Raw genomic sequence first — 16,988 nt, 5'->3', positions numbered from 1 at the left:
CGTCAGCCTCGTGGAAGGAGGAGCTGGTTCGGCAAATCTTCACTCCGGTGGATGCCAAGGCAATTTTAAGGATCCCCATATGCTCCAGGCAGATGGAGGACTTCTGGGCATGGACCGAGGACCTGCGGGGACGTTTCTCTGTCAGGACGGCCTACAAAATGATTTTTCAGAATAAAGATGGGTAGAGAGGCATGGTTGGAGGAATCTGGAAGTTTGTCAAGTTTAGAACTGGACAGGAAAGGTTGGACAAATCTCTGGAAAATGAAGGTGCCCTCGAAACTGAAGGTATTTGCGTGGAGGCTTGCACAACATTCTCTGCCTACCGGGGATGTACTCCAGCACCGGAACATGGCCACAACGGATGTGTGTGCTATTTGCGGAGCCCAGGATAGTTGGCGCCATGCACTACTTGACTGTGTCATCTCCAGATGTACGTGGGCTCTGTCCAATGAGGACTTGGTGCAGCATTTGTCTTTCAGTCACGACCTTAATGCAAAACGTTGGCTACATTCCATGGTAGAGGCCCTGAAGGAAGATGAGCTCACCGTCCTGATTGTGACCTTGTGGGCGATCTGGTCTGCGCGTCGCAAGGTGATTCATGAAGGCATTTTCCAATCTCCTCATGTTATCAACGGTTTTATAGCTACCTATCTATCAGACATTGACTTCCTGAAGCAGCCGGTATCAACAGTGAGGGCTGCACCGGGGCCAAGGCCGACAGCATGGATCCCTCCTCAGGATCAGCATATAAAAGTAAATGTTGATGCAGCGGTAGCAAGGCACGGTGGACTCGGGGCAGTAGCAGCGGTTTGCCGCGATGGCGCGGGGATCTTCCAGGGGGCGTCTGCTCTTATTTTTCAACAACAACATTGATGATCCTGATGTTTTGAAAACACTGGCAATACGTGAAGCTCTGGCTCTCTCCGAAGACTTGTACGTTCAGAAAATAGCAGTCGCTTCCGATTGCAAGAAGGTGGTAGAGGCAATCAAGACAGGCACGTCGGCTTCATATGGCGCAATTGTGCGTGAAATAAGGGATCGATCTAGATTTTTTCTTCTTCTTGTTTGATTAGCCATGAATTTAGAACCTCCAATGTCGAGGCTCACGAACTTGCAAAGCATGCTTTAACGCTGGGTACTGGCCGCCATGCTTGGTTAGGTCAGCCCGGAGATCTTGTTTTCGTCCCTGTAAACCTCATGATGGATGAATAAAAAGCTTTGTGGGTTTGCCTAAAAAAAACTTATTCGTGAAGTGCGGGTTGAATACGAATAAGCATAAGGACTCTTTTGTAATATTGCCACGACGGTGAACCCGACAGAGTCAATCCGTGCTTTATTATTAGGAAAAGACTAGTAAACATGCCCGTGCATTGCAACGGGAGAAAAATAATAACATCACAACTCATCACCGCACACACAATGTGCTTCATCCACTTGAACACGGTAACTAATCCGTCTCGTAGTTATCCTTCTTCCTGCCGTTGTTGACATAGGCCGTTCACCAAGTCGTAACGTGGTCAATCTCAAGGCGATAAACTCACCCACCACACTGTCATTGAACCACACCGGCATAAGAGAACATTTTTTACAACATTAAAACCTAATCTTGTCAAGCTAGATCGTGAGGGCTGCCTTCCACGAATTGCTTCCTAATGTTTGTGATTGTTACATACTGAAAATTTTCTCACAACCAATACTTGTTAATTTGGTAAAATTTGTATAATATCAACCTTCAAATTTGGAGTATAGTAAATGAAAAAAAGATGAAACATAATTGTTTGCAACAGAAATCTAAATTGTTAACAAATCACCTAATGATATACACATTCCATCTATAAATTTTCAATACATATTACTACAAAAAAGATCATCTGCCCATTACGAACGAACTGAGATTTATCAAGAAACCACTCAGCAGTGTAGTACAATTTATTCACATTGACAACGTATTCTCCCATTTGCTCTTGAGAATTAAGAACAACACTAATACAAAACTTAGTTTTTACATCCACATTATACATCTATGCACGCAGATGAAGCCAATGGTAGTGATACAAATAAAAAAGCGGCTAATCAATCGGCGTGACTACCGCTCGCCAAAGTACGGCTCACACACGAAGCAGACTCACCTTTTTTGGATATGGCATCAAGTTCATAATCGATTCCTACGAACTTCACGACAAACCCAAAAACTGCATAGATGTTTCTTTCGTGAAATAAACGATAGATGCGATCATGAGAAGATGCGCTACTAAACTGAACCAATAAATAAAGACGATTTAAGCCCGTGCATTGCAATTGAACATATAAATCCCGCTATGCTACCCGCCCATCTGAGGCCATTGAACTCTGTTTTGAATCTGGTCCGATCGTTCTACCCTGTTTTGTACCTGCTTGCTGGTTTTTACCCTGCTGTCAAACATATGAGCGTTCATTTTTCTGTACGTTCGCCACTCGGGCTAGAGCATATGACAGCTGGGCCACCCTTGTGCGCGGGGCCACCGTCTCAGCGGCTACTACAACTGGTGTCACGCGTGTGCGTGTCGATCATCCAAAAGGGGGCCGCAGTGGCGAAGGTGGGTGGCAGGGCGTACAGCGTGGAGTGGGAGCGCGTGATTGGGGTGGACTGCAGCGATCAGGATTGGGCAGCCATTCTCTCTTCCGTGAAAATATCTCCCTTCTCTCCCTCATCCCGCTCCTCTTCTCCGTGTCGCCGCCGCCGCCGCTCCCCCTCCCTCTCGGCCGCCTCGTCTCCTCCGCCTCCACCACCTCCTCCTCCCGTGTCTCCTCGTCCCATCTTGCTGCCGCCGGCTCCCCTCCTCTCCCCCTGATTCTCCCCTTCAGCTCGGCCATCTCATCTCCTTTGCTGCTGCGCCGCCTCTTCCTCTGCCTCCGTGCTCAACAGGAGGAGCCGGGGTCGCAGCTGCACCACACGACTGTGGGCGAGGGCGAGCTCCAGCGCGAGCATGCGGAGAGCTATCCACTGGATCCGGCCGGCCCAGATCCACACGGCTCCGTCAACGACACGCCCGGGGACCCTGCCGGTGTGGGTGTGCCAACGTCGTCTCTATGGTATTCTCTCTTCTCCAATCCCTTCTTCCAGATTTCTCTCCTTCTCTTTCTTATGTATTCTCTTTTTGATGAACAGAGGGGGACGAATCAGGACGGATCCACGCTGTCGACGCCTCTTCTTTGCTGCCATGGACGAGCCCTCGCCCAGCGACCACCTCCATTCAGCTGGTGGAAGATGACGATGGCCAACTCCCAGGTGCAGCCGGTGGGGAGGCGAAAATGGCAAGGGCAGCAGGAGAAATCCCTCCTCCTTGTGTTGCTGCATCACTGCATCCCCCGATATTCCAGCAGTAGCTCGCCTGCCTGCTTTGAGAAGAAGAGATGGAAGGTGGAGGTGGGAACATGACGCTAGGAGGATAAGGCGTGGGCGTCACAAGAAGTGGGTTGGAGCAAGAAGTAGAGCAGGCAATGCCCCTCTCTACATTGGCATCTACACAGCCAAATCAAGGACTTAAACTCCTGGTAAGATCCTCTTTTATTTGTTTTCTTTTTCTTCCATGTCTGCATATCTCTAACTTTTATTAATTTACCCTTCTAATTTGTGTGATTAGTTTGTTGGTTATATTGTTGTTACTGGCTCCTAATTTGGGTGATGGATAAATGGTTTAGATTTTGTGTGTAAATCTGCAACGCTACATTGGTTTGGAAGTTAATTTAGAACCTTTGTTTAATTTAATGGCATGCTAAAGCTGATGCAGATGTCCATGTATTTGCTAATGCTGTCCATAGGAACGGCTCCTCCTATCCCCTGCTCCTCTCGGATTGGCGCAAGTCCGCCTCCTCCCCCGCCTCCCTCTCCACGCGTGCAGCAGCGACCTAGGAGGAGCTCGAGCCGCAGTGGTGGTCCATGGCACCTTCGTCGTCGTCCCCGGCTGGAGAAGCATGGGCCGCAGAGACGGCCGGATCTGTCCGGCCCTCGCGCTATCGTTCGTTCACTCTCAAGGTCCGCCCCGGCGTCCTCGCCTCCATCCTCTCTCATTGTCACGTACGCCCTCGTGGCCGGACGAGGCGACGTGCAAGCTGCGGCGGCGCAACGACATCTTTGCTTGTTTTTGTACTTGCTGAAACAATCAATGACGTCTTTTTCCCTGCAGGATAATGTGTTTGTTCAGCTGATTTGTATAGTTCCAATACCGGGTTGTTAAGGAAAATCCAGATGATGCATTCTACGAGTTGGAGACCCCCCAACAGCAAATTCAGTCAGACGTCTTTGATGGTAAATATTAATATTTTGCTGTGTCGTTATACTGTTTTTTCAAAGCCTAAGCTGGTATTCTTTTTCCAAAATAGTGGTTTGAGCCATAGTTCCAAGAATGGAGCTGGACAGTCTTTTTGAGGAAAAAAAATGATGTCGCAGAGGCCAGGAATAAAATCAATACATTAGTATATGTGCGTGCGGTAGACCCCTTTCTTTGTTTGCCAAATTAATACATTAGGCTTTTTGTTCCTTAATAGATCTCACTCTTTTTCTTTGTTTGCCAAATTAGTATATATGTGTGCAGTAGACCCCTTTCTTGTGTTACATGGCCTTTTGGATTGTCGCCATCTGTTACCTTTATACTCCTGAGGTGGCTGAATTTTTTGAATGAACTGCCCTACTGGCAGTATGTTCTTCAGAACCGCTGCCTAATTTTATTTCGAGAACTAATCAACTAATTGAGTTGGAGATGTTCCTTACTGTCACACCATACATGGCTATGCCTCCGATAGATTCTTGTGGATATTTGAAACTAAACGTGTTCTTCATGAAGATATTTTGGCGAAACTGTAGTTACCATGTTAAATCCTTTTGGTTGGGCTTCACACTCTGACTGTGCTTACCCCTTGCAATTGGGAAGTGCTTATGCAGTGTTTGTTTACCTAGGCAGTACCGCAGAAACTTAAGAAACCATTTCTTAAGCAAAAACAGATAGCCTTTTGCTAGCAGTTCTTATTTTTTTGGAAATATTTTCCAAGGTGTGTATTCTCATATAGGCATATATTTGCGAGGTGAAAAACTAATTGTGATGCACACATTATTAAGCCCTGTACATAGGGAAATATGTCCAACTCCAGTAATTCATCATATCTGTGTGAACACGTGAATCATGAAGAGCTACTTGAATACACGTGAAATGTCATTTCAGGACTTAAGATAAGATGTTGATATTATGAGGTGAAATGCTCGTTTACTTAATCTTCTAATTACCTGATATTATGAGGTGAAATGTCATTTCAGGACTTAAGAGAGATGCTGATACTATGAGGTGAAATGCTCATTTACTTAAGAGAAACGTTCACAAGGATGACTGACCGTGTGCGGCACTGACCTCGATGGCGTGCCGCATCATTTCTGCCCGACCTCAATGTTTACCTCGTCACCCACGGCCAGATGGTAAGTACCCGCAAATCTCACACTGCCACTGGGGTGCTCTGCCTCCACCTATTTGCATTGATGCATGCTCAATTGCTTATTGTGGTGCGCCCTGTAGGTCGAAGACATCCCGACGAAGCAGCACATGCTTGTCCCTTCTTTCGTTGGCGGCGGGAGAAAGAGGATCCACCCGCTCCCTTATGCTGATTCGAGCCTTCCTTGTGAGTTGGCTCCAATTTTTTGCTCTTTTGTATGTGGGTGTACATACCCGAGGTGAGAAAATAAGTTCAGATTACACTAAGGTGGATCTCTCGATTAATATGCAACTTTTTTATGAATAAAAGTTCTGATATTGTAGTAAGCTTATGTGTGATTTAGTATAGAATTATGCTTTCAAGGTTGTACTAATAGATGACCTTCGCCATTCTCTAATTTTCCCTAGCATGGATTGCCTACTCTACAAGATAAAGTGTCGGTTTATGAGGATATTTTCCAAAAAGAGTTGTTAGGGTATGATGTACTCGATTGATCTATGAGATGACCTGCTTGGTGGTGAAGGTTTTTTACATCTGCTGAGGTAACCATCTACTGACTATATCTTCTAATTTTTGCTTTTTGAGTCCTATGAAATGGTGTAAGTGAATTCATTATAAGTGGAAATTGTGGTTGGATCATGTTAAGGACTTATGTCTTCTGTAACTGATTTTGGCGAAGAAGAACAACTGCATTTTTTTTCTCTAGCTTTTGAACGTTGAATACTTTGGTCCTCCTATAGGTGCTTCTTTCTCATGTGTGTACGTGTTATATTTATGAGGTTGCTATGGGTTTGAAGTGGTTGTGATCTATACTTGAAGATCCATTAACTGGACTAGGCTTTCTGAATTCTGATAGAATGAGAAGCCTGCAGTAAATATCCAAATGTTCCTCTACCATCACAGCTTGAGTTAATATAATAGTTAATATATAAGGATTTACAATGTTTTAACCCTGACCAATATGTGGTAAAGATAATAATACCAGCACTTTTAGTTGAGCGAAATCTAAGACCACAATTACATCGAGGTGTTGCATGTATGATGTATCTCAGTTCATGTTCTTCAACATTTAAGTGTTTTGGATGATCATGCCTTGTTTCTATGGATTGCCATTTTATCCAACGAGAATAGTGAAACATCAAATTTAGTTAACCATCTCATATTTGCATTTGCTTTGTGATGTTTCCATTCTACCTATAATATTTGAAATAAGATCTTTTATTGCTCACTGGGAACAAGCATCACTTTCTTGTAATATCTTTATCTTCCTTGAGTTTTTCCGTGAGTTTGTGCTACTCTGCCAAGGAGCTCCAGCAAGCATGTGTGCCTGCTCTCCTTGCTCCTGAGCTCTTGTACCAGCAACAAAGGCTCGTGTGTGGTATCAGCAAGAGATTAGTGTCGATTTTTTCGAGTTATTGGGACACCTGAGAACTAGCAGTACCACATAAAAAAGTCTGAAGTTAGGCATTTTTAAATCTAGACAGGTCGTGCTTCATTTTGACTAACTACTACCATCTCCGAGTCTATATCTAAGTGTTATTCTTTATTAGATGCCACTAATTCCTTTTGCACTGCATGATATGTAGTTTAGTTTCCTCAAATCTTAAGGCTTTAATATTGATGCTGCCATCAAATTGACTTTCCGAGTATACTAAAATTTGGAATTATTACTTGCAATTATTATACAAAGAAATTATCAAAGGAAAATTTATTTATTTAAAAATTTCTTTAATTCCAAATGGCATTGTACTTACTATGTATTTTTGAACTGAAAAGGGAGTTTCCATGTTGCTGAGGATGGTCCACTTCTTTGCTTAGAATTCCAAATTCAAATCTCGCCGGCGCCGGCTAGATGGATCGTGCTGGTATATTATAATATGGTCATTAGCGCATTGTTGTCTTCAAGTTAAGCTAAATGACAGCCAGAGCAACTTCCTTTATTTCTTGAGAATTCTACTGATCATGCTGTATCTTGTCAACTTTTTCCTCTGGACGTTGGATCAATTGTACATATTAAACGACTGGTTCCGTTCGTAGTTCTTGAGCCCACTCTTCTCATACCATCGGACATCAACTGCCGCCACTCGCACTTGTCGTGCTGCCTCTTGATGAGGTATATCCGCTGCTGATTCCCGCTTTGAAATTCCCTTTCAGTCGTTTAATTCCTGGACTGTTTGTTTGGCAGATGAACACTCCTATATCTGCATTCAAAGGAAAAGGGCACACCCAGGTATCAACCTTGCCATTGTCCTGTCGTGCATTCTGAAAAATTATTTTTCTTTGCTTAGAACTGATTTTTTCCCCTTTTAAAACAGCAAATCACCATGCCCAAAATGTGCTCGCCGCAAACTTTTTACTGAGCCCTCAAAGCCTAAGGACACTGAACTCTCTGCCTCTGCTGCCAAGGTGGCTAGCCAGGCTGAACAAGGTGCTCCTGGTGGAAATGTTGTTGAAGCTACATCTGTGCCAAATGTTCGTGCCTTTGTTTTATACCTGAATACCTTTCCTCTTCTGTACAAACCATGCTTCATATGCAGTAATATTTGATGGCACCAAATTAAACAGGTCAGTCAAGAAACTGAGCTTATAGCTACTGAAGATCCAAAGAACAACCTTCCTGACCACACTAATTTCAAGAGGTAAAGACTCATGGCCAGTTACATTCAGCTGCCTCAGCATGCGATGTGGTGTCATGCCTGTTGTTTTTTCTTTACCATGCCTTCTTTAAAATCAAAAGCATCCTTCTCTATAGATCTCAGTAATGTTTTCTTCACTGATGCATGCAATGCCATTTGACCAGACTTTCTTTTCTATCACTGCTGTTTTCAAACTTATCCGAGGCTCAATAAAACATCCTTCTACCTTCAAGATGTAATATGTGTTCTTATTTCTTGTTCCATGTACAGACAATCCTTGCTGCTGCATGCAAAATAATTTGCTTCATACATGCACACTAATTAGCCACATGATTGAACTTGCTCTGCGATAAGATTCAGCTGGTCTTCTGCTTGTTTATGTTGTCTTCTATATGATGTGCCTAATGCTTATGTCCTTGTTTTTTTATTACACTCTATAATTCTTCTTTTTACTAATGAACGACATTCAGGACAAACACTGCTGTCAAGCCAGCTGGCGCTCCAAAGAAAGCGAAGCAGTAGTTCTTCCATGGACTAGGCTAGATATGTACATACGGTGCAACTGGCGCTTCTTGAGTTCCATTTTTCCTACAGGCATGCCAGATGATATGTCGCAATATGATGATAACTCTGAATCCTCTTCTTTCTCAGGATATCTTCTATGTTCTGCTTGCTTATCAAGCGAAATTCACCGTTAGAAGGGTGTTTTGCCGAAAAGAGCTTCTCAGCTCTGCTGCGTCACAGCAACGGTCTGGCCATCGGGTCTGAAGATCGTCAACTCAGCACACTTTTGGGCGTGCACCAGGTTTATTTTGTGCAACTTTGTAAGACAAGGCTTTGACACTCGCATAACTATGTCGAGCCACTGTCATGATAATTCCTCTATTTAGGTCCTCGAACAAATCAAGTACTATGCGTTGTAAATATCACCATCGGCCCTTTCTGACTTATCTCCCTCCTTATGACAATTTCAACCTTCTGTAAATGCCGCTGGGCCATGCTGCTTAATCTAAGTCTTTTCGTTCTTGTTATACTGTGTGCGCTTTCTTATGTCTTGTGTTTGCTGCTAGGCTTGCTAATCTAAAACTAAAAGTCCTTCTTTACTGATTCACCTTGCAAGATAAGCATGATGTCTCTGCCTGTCGGTTCACTCTTCCAGCAGATCGTTCGAGGTTCTTTTTGGCCTTCTTTAAATATCTGTTCAGCGCACGGAAACTTGATTTGTTTTTGTAAAAGGCCTGCTAACATCACACTTTCCTTTTTACCCCTCCTGATCTTGCCTAGCTCCCTGGTACCATTTAAACAGCCACACATATATGCTTATCTTTGTGGTCTTCTAACAGTTTTATTTTTACTACAGCCGTCAGTTGAGCACCTGGATGATAACAAAGAAGTGCTTGTTCACTGACCTTTCTTCTTCACAAGGTTTTATAAGCAGAGTTGAGCACAAGACAAGAGAAATTTTGGTGCTGTACAAAACTCTTGTGTTATATAGGCAGGAGCATAGCACAAATTGTATTACATAAGGACAATCACACATACACTCAATCTATGCATGAATATTTTGATACACACTCTAACACTACCTCCCTTGCTCTCGCCCCTTGCGCCATTGGCGCAACGGGTCATCTAGTGAGATAAAATGATGGAATGCAGAACCAGCTCTATCATAGGGTTGAGTGTTTGGGGCGCAGAAGCAGCTCCGCCTAGGGTTGAATGCTCTTAGGGGAGGGCGGTAGCAGCAGAGTATTCAAGCTAGTTGAGACCAGTGCGTGTGTGTTTTTACATTTTCCTGATAGTATATTTGTATTTTCAATAGTACTCCCTCTGTCCCGAAATATAAAAACGTTTTTCACACTACACTAGTGTCAAAAACATTCTTATATTATGGGATGGAGGGAGTAACTTATTGGTATTTCTGGTGCAAGCAATAAATAAGCAGTTGCAAGCACACCAAATACATACATTAATCCACTACTCAATACATACTGGATCACAGTGCTAAAGTCTGTTTCTACAATTCTACTTATAGGGTTTACATCTTTTTTAGATGATACAAAGCACAACACGTGCTCTCAGGCGAGAGGATAGAGCATTAGTATTGGGGTGCATATGACACAATTACACGGCAAGGCAACGGACTTAAGCATTAGTAGTGGTGTGAATACTACACAATCACAAAATGTAGTACTGCAAGCCAGCGCACGTGTATGTTTACTGATAGAATGCCAAACATATGCATCTCCCTCGGGCATTTGTGCTAGTAAAGAGAGAAAAAGGGAAACTGAATTAGCTTACTCTTGACATTTAAACACTGAAAATAAGAGGGAAAATAGAGGCGTGTGTAAAAAAAAGAGGGAAAACTGAGACAGCAGTAACCACCTCATTGATGACGTTACCTGAGAAACCATTTATCCATCACATCTCCAGAATCTGCAGAGGACCCTCGTGCAGGAGCAAGGGAATCAAGCTCATCGAAGAAAATTACTCATGGACGTGCTGATTTAGCCTCAAATGGACAGTAAAAACTGAAAACCCGAGTATATGTTCATATTTCATGGCAATTACAAACATGGCTTGTGCAGATGGATATACCTTCTCAAAGATGTCCTTGATATTCCTCTCTGACTCTCCAACATACATGTTTATAAGTTCCGGACCTTTTACGCTAAGAAAGTTTAATGAGCACTCAGTTGCTACTGCTTTCGCAAGTAATGTCTAAAAATTCAAAAGAAAACATCCTAGTTAGCATGTATTATCTTGTTGTTGGATACAACTAACTTTTGAAAAATGGGAATGAAAACTCAACTAAGACAAAGTATAAAACTCAGTACACCTACCTTCCCAGTGCCTGGAGGTCCATATAACAGGACACCTGACCGTTCAAGCAATTTAGAGCAGTACACCTGATACAGACATAAGGTTGCACTTGTAGAACTTATTTCTTTGGACCTGGGAGTCAAAAAGTCAGTAATAGATGACAAAATAGATTTATTTAGGTAGTTGTGAAATATATTTTTCAGCTCCAGTAGTAACAATGGAGATGTCATATTTCAAATAAATAATGGACATGATATTCTACAGTAACAATGAAGTTTCAAATAAATAATTGCATGATATTCTATAGTAACAATGGAGATATCATATTTCAAATAAATAATGGATACGATATTCTACAACTGCCAAATATCAGAACATAACCCAAGAGAATTCATGATTATCCTCACCAAAAGATCATTCTAGACTGAATACCTGTGCTACATGCTTCGTTTGACTATATAATTTTGTCGACAATAGAATACATCAGAGTAACAAATTAAAAATTGATAGCAAATTTCCCCATGATCTTCCACTTTTATTTGTCCATGAACTTATATTCACCAATAATAACATGCAATATTTTCAATCGCTGAACCTATCTACCCAAATATGTATCTTTCAGAAAAGACCAGAGAATTGTTCAAATTCTTGTTGAAATTGAGCTAGCTTTAGCAAAATTCCTACGCCCCAAAGAATCGTGCATGGAAAAACCAACACAAGTAAAGAAGGTAACTGTGTAGCTTACATTGAGCTTCCAACTTCGATCACTGGTAGCTACAGAGTAAGTACAAAACAAGCTAACGCATTGTCCAGTTAGCATGCAACTGACTCCAACGTACAAGTAGAATTCATTGCCCCAGCGCCTGCCGCCGAAGGCGCTGCCCCTGTGAGCCGTAGCATCCCATCCCGCTGACCATCGTATCCAGCCCCCATTGCGCATGGCAGCCGCAACAACTTCTGTCTCCTCCTTGTCCGAGCATGCCCACAACCCGTACAAGCAGCTATTCCCCAGCCTCCTTGCATATTCCCCGTCGAAATCAATGACCGCCGGAGAGGAGTAAGGCAAGACGGGGAGGCCTAGAACAAAGGAAGGCGAGGGGTGCGCGCGCAGGTTCCTCATTGATGCATGGCATCAGCAAAATGTCCAGGCTGCGTCCTGCGACACCACATCACACTGTAGTATGCCCTTTATTCCTTTGGTTAAGTTTGACAGTGTTGTTTCCATCCTTCGTACACCAGTGTGTGAACCATACTACCGATACTATGACATATATCAAGTGCCTTATCAGAAGAAAAGAAAAACTACTATAGCTTACACGCTTGATCAAGGCAAGAACATTTGTTTGGGGTTTAATTAGGATGTGATGGATTGGATACTATGTATTTTCTTTTACTGTGGATGGGTTCTCTTGTTGTAGATCAGTTATGTCACCGTGATGATGCACTTGATTCCCAACTGCCTTGCATGCTGTTGTGCAATGCACAGGCCCGATCCAACGGACAACCAAAAGATCTAGACAGAACAGAGTTCTGCTATTTGTGATAAAGGGTTATTCCATGGGCTCAAGGTTCACTGGTCACTAACTATTCCATTGTTCGTCTTCTGATTTCTAGCAATTCTATCAGCTTCATCGCATAGCCTAGTACAACAGAACAGAAGATGCAGGTCATCTGTTATAAAGTACTTAAATGTGTGCTTACAGCTATTGCATGATCTGAAGGAATAAACCAAATCAACAGCGACTCTATGGTCTAATTATCAGCTTTGCACTATTAATAATAGTGCAAATAGAACTCTGGTACTAATTCTACAGAAAAGATACACCAAATACACCATCAGGTTCAGTACCAACACCGGTTTAGACATCAAAACATATTTATAGTATAGTGGTACAGCTGCAAGTGTAAAGTCATGCAAATTCTCGATGGTACAAACTGTAAGCTGGCAAATTGTCGATGCAATGTAGGTGCCAAATAAGTGTTGGTGTCATACCACAGTGCACTGACACAAAGCATAAAAGGAGAATGGCATATTAACATTTCATTGCTGTACCAAAGAACAGACCATAGCTTCACTGCTAAGATTAATGCGGTAGTAGCACTACAATGACTTGTCAATAGTGACCTCGCTCTAGAATGAGAGCAATTACAATAGGTTAAAGCTGTTGACCAAAAAAGAGTATCAAATAGACAGAAGCTAGTTTTGCTGAAATAGATCGGGACTTTGAGAGATTAAGGAGAGACAGGTAGTGCATGTAACCTTAGGGCAGGATGGCACCCACGATCTGGTTGCTGGGTCGGCGACCGGAGCAGAGGGCGTCGGTCAAGACCAGGAGTTCCCGAACTTCATCCACGATTTTGCATCATCCTCGCGGATCAGACCGCCACAACCGCCGCTGGGGGACACCCCTGATCCACTGCACGAGGAGCAGAAGCGCCACCATCCCCGAAGCACAGGACGTCGAGGTGGACGTGGATGCTGTCGCCGAAGCCTTAGAAAAGGACGGGGTGCCGCCGCCGTTGAAGCGAGGGGATCGAAGGTCGGGGAGGCCCGCCGTCTAGGATCCAGGACCAGCGAGGAGACAGCAGCGGCGCGCCCAAGCTCGGCCGCACCACTGCGGGGCGGAAGGCCGGCGAGAGCCAAGCGGCGGGAGGAACGGCGGCGGGGGTGGACACGGAGAATAATTTTATGAGACCAGATCTCACGGGTTAGCAAGCGAGACCCATCCTGATGGATGACACGTGACATTTATAAATCACAAAGCATCTATCCCACCTCTACCTAAAATCAGAGGGGGAGAGATTTGTGAATGCCACGTGTCATCCATTAGTGTGGGCCTTACCTGTTAACTATGAGACCTGATCTCATATAATTGTTTTCCCGCACGAGACGGGCATCTAGATAAGATAGAAAAAAGGGTCACAGATTGAATTTCTTACAAATGCGGGGTTCTTTTGCAAAGACGGAGCGTTTTCTCAAGTCCACTTAAAAGGTACTGCGGATTCAATAAACAAAAATATAAGTATTGTTTTGTAAAAACGCCGCGACGGTGAACCCAACGACATCAATATAAGTACTTCACTAGTAAATATGTCCGTGCGTTGCTATGGGTTGATTTATTTGGATGTTTTGGCCGGAGAATTTAATCGGAGTTCAATCTTCATTTTGGCGGTTGGCCCATTTAGGATTGCCATTGTCTGGACCATGGGCCATAGATGTGAAGAATTGTATTCATTCCCTCAAACGATGCCTCCTTCAAGAACCCCGCTACCCTAGGGTTGAATTTGAGTTGTGCGTGGAAGAGTTTTTGAATGGGAGAAACATATGGTGGAAGGGCTGAGGTTGGAGAGGAAGGGGAGAACTTCATGTCGGGTGCCTATTTTCTCAACTTCGAAGCATATTCTTCAAGAGTTTAATTACTAATTTAAAGGATTTTTAGATATTATTTGAATTATGAGCAATGGTACATACATGCTAATTTTTGGTCAGACTTCCAAGTACTTCAGGAACTTAAATACTACTCTCTCTGTTCACTTTTATAAGACGTTGTAGGTATTTCAGACAGAAGTTAAAATAGTTCAATGTATGTTATCTGAGACGTCTTTTAAAAATGAACAAAGGAAGTACTAGGGCTGGAAAAAAAGCTCAAAACTCGTGAGCTAAACGAATAACTCGTGACTCGGCTCGAATCGACTCGAACTCGAAGAATAACAAGTCGAGTCAAGCTTTAGTTTAAGATCGTTTATAGACCAAGTTAAACGAGCCAATCTCACAAGTACTAGTTTAACTCGTTAGGCTCGATATAAAAGATCAGCTACTCCAAATCCAGAAAAAAATCAGCCACTCAGTACCCTGCGTCCCAAGCGCATAACACAAGGCCCAACTGTTGAAGGCCCAGCCGCCCAGGAGACTCGTGCGTTACAAGGAAATTACAATTGTTTAGTGATATACATGTTTAATATGTACATAATCATTTTATCATATTTGAGGGTTTTATGTTCATATTTTTAACGAGCTTAACAAGCTAAACGAGCCGGCTCGCGAGTTATACGAGTCGAGCCAATCTTGGGTTTGAGATCGTTATAGTAACGAGTCGAGTCGAGCTAGCTCGTTAACGAAACGAGCTCTAGCAAGTTGAGCCGAGCTGGCTCGGCTCGGCTCGAATTCCAGCCCTAGGAAGTACTACTCTTTAATAGATGAAAATAAAAGGATTTCTAATTTCGATAGTAACATAATGTTGGATCCATTCCTTTTGAATTGTCACTTTTTCCATCATGATTCTTGGGAAGAGACGTTGGTAGTAATTCACCTCCGACAATTTATTTGTGAAAATATATGTCTCTTTAAGTCGCACATAAGAAAATCTGGTCAAATTTTCATTGAGAAGATAAAATGGTCCTACCTCATGTGCCGCGTCAATAATCATGGGTTGAAGCCATCATGGATTGGAGCATGCTAAGTCCGGAGGCGAATCAATTGTTGGAGTGGAGGGGATCGAAGAAACCTTGATGGAAGTTCAGGACGGATTCTTCCGTGCCTCGGTGGAGCAGGAAAGGCTGAACGAATGACTTTTAGGAGGAGATGTTTTTTTATTTAACGTGAAATTATGCATGTAGGACAGTGGGGGAGGACTCCCTAATGTATTTTTTATGGAATTGTTCATCTATAATAATTGTATAATTTCTCAAAAAGAAATCTAATTACTAAAGGAGAGATCAATTTCCAAAAAAGATATATCTAATGGACAATTTTGTTAGTTTTGGAGTGGGTTCTGATGTATTTTTCATCTAATGGCAGTAATAAATAAATAAATAAATAAAGGAGAGGTCGCATGGAGAATTTCGATAGTGATGTCCTCCTTCTATATAGACATAAATATTCTTTCCTTCTCTCTTCCCTCCTATGCACCTCGTATAGCTCCTTCCCTAATTTTATTTACGTCGCCTCTAATTAGCCTATCTTTCCTTCTTTATTTAATATATGCACATGTTTCCCTCTTTCCCTATTAGTGGAGGGGATCGCATGAAGATTAGCCTCTTTGCCTCTGAATTAATATATGCACCTTGTATAGCCTCTCTTTTCTTCCTTATTTCTGTCCACGTCGCCCCTCTTTCCTTCTTTTCCCTCTCATGTAATAATTAGCCTCTCTTTCCTTCTTTATTTCTCACTAGCACATATGCCCGTGCGTTGCAACGGGTGATAAAATATTATGCATTTAAAGTTAGTGAGAATTATATGTGCAAGCAAAACCCTATGTGCATCCGAAAAAAGAAACGATTAGCTTTTCGGTTTCGCTGCGTGTGGAGGAATCAATCCGCTATTTTTTCATTCATTGATCGATGACGTTTAAGAGTTTTGTTATGTCATCGTACGTCGGCGAAGACCCATGAGTTATTCAATCTACTTTTCCTTTCAATCCTTCCAATCGAGGGGACTTTAAGGTATGAAGTGTCTCAATATTCTAGGAAACATGAACAATATTTTAAATCTGGAATAGTTTTTTGAAAATAATGTACACTTTAAAACACGAACAAAATATGAAAGGAAACATCTTTTTCAATTCACAAATATTTTCTGAAAACACCAATTTTTTTATAAAAACATTAACATTATTTGATTTTGTGAACATTTTTTTAAAAGGGAACATATGTTTAAAATTCGTAAGATTTTTAAAAAGTGTGTATCTTTTATACAAAACATTATTTTAATTATGAAAATTTCAGTAAAACAGAATATTTTTCGAATTTGGAGCATTTTTGAAATGCTATTTTCTTTTTAGACATCTCAAATTATTTTGAAAAACAATAATTGTTTTTAAAAAAATGAGAACCTTTTTGCAAGTTCCGAATATTTTTTTAAGATAGCAAAAAATTTGGAATTCTTAACATTTTCAAAAAAAAACAATTCTTAAGTCGGAATTTTTTTTGAGAATTTTTAATTTGAAAATAAATTCTAAAAGAAAAATAAACTTGGAAGGAAAAAAGAGATAGGAAAGGAGACTAAAAATAGAAGTAAAACATAGAAAGAAAGAAAAATTCGGCCATCCCATTATTGGTTGTCCTGTGAGAAAC

General features: G+C 42.1%; 2 long non-coding RNA genes across 7 annotated transcripts; one reads left to right on the top strand and one right to left on the bottom strand.

Annotated features, from left to right (window-relative positions):
* The first annotated feature begins 3,380 nt into the window (after positions 1-3,380).
* Positions 3,381-9,127, top strand: LOC125536043. Of its 6 annotated transcripts, none has more exons than XR_007294897.1 (12): positions 3,381-3,534; positions 3,802-4,015; positions 4,167-4,288; positions 5,291-5,446; positions 5,544-6,002; positions 7,237-7,325; positions 7,498-7,573; positions 7,646-7,690; positions 7,776-7,932; positions 8,026-8,099; positions 8,567-8,643; positions 8,748-9,127. It is a non-coding gene; the product is annotated as an uncharacterized LOC125536043 (long non-coding RNA). The 6 variants fall into 6 exon arrangements; XR_007294893.1 differs by having other exon boundaries at positions 8,567-8,652; XR_007294896.1 differs by having other exon boundaries at positions 3,382-3,534; positions 5,544-5,646; positions 5,868-6,002; positions 8,567-9,127.
* Positions 9,128-10,031: 904 nt separating this feature from the next.
* On the bottom strand, positions 10,032-13,655 carry LOC125536044. Its single transcript, XR_007294898.1, has 4 exons — positions 13,177-13,655; positions 10,937-11,048; positions 10,496-10,814; positions 10,032-10,356 (listed from the first exon to the last, which is right to left on the bottom strand). It is a non-coding gene; the product is annotated as an uncharacterized LOC125536044 (long non-coding RNA).
* Between the last annotated feature and the right edge of the window lie 3,333 nt (positions 13,656-16,988).

Source organism: Triticum urartu, chromosome 2 (assembly GCF_003073215.2).
Source record: "Triticum urartu cultivar G1812 chromosome 2, Tu2.1, whole genome shotgun sequence".
NCBI lineage: Eukaryota > Viridiplantae > Streptophyta > Magnoliopsida > Poales > Poaceae > Triticum > Triticum urartu.
Note: the sequence above shows the minus strand (reverse complement) of the source record. Positions and strands in the feature narration are given on the sequence as shown.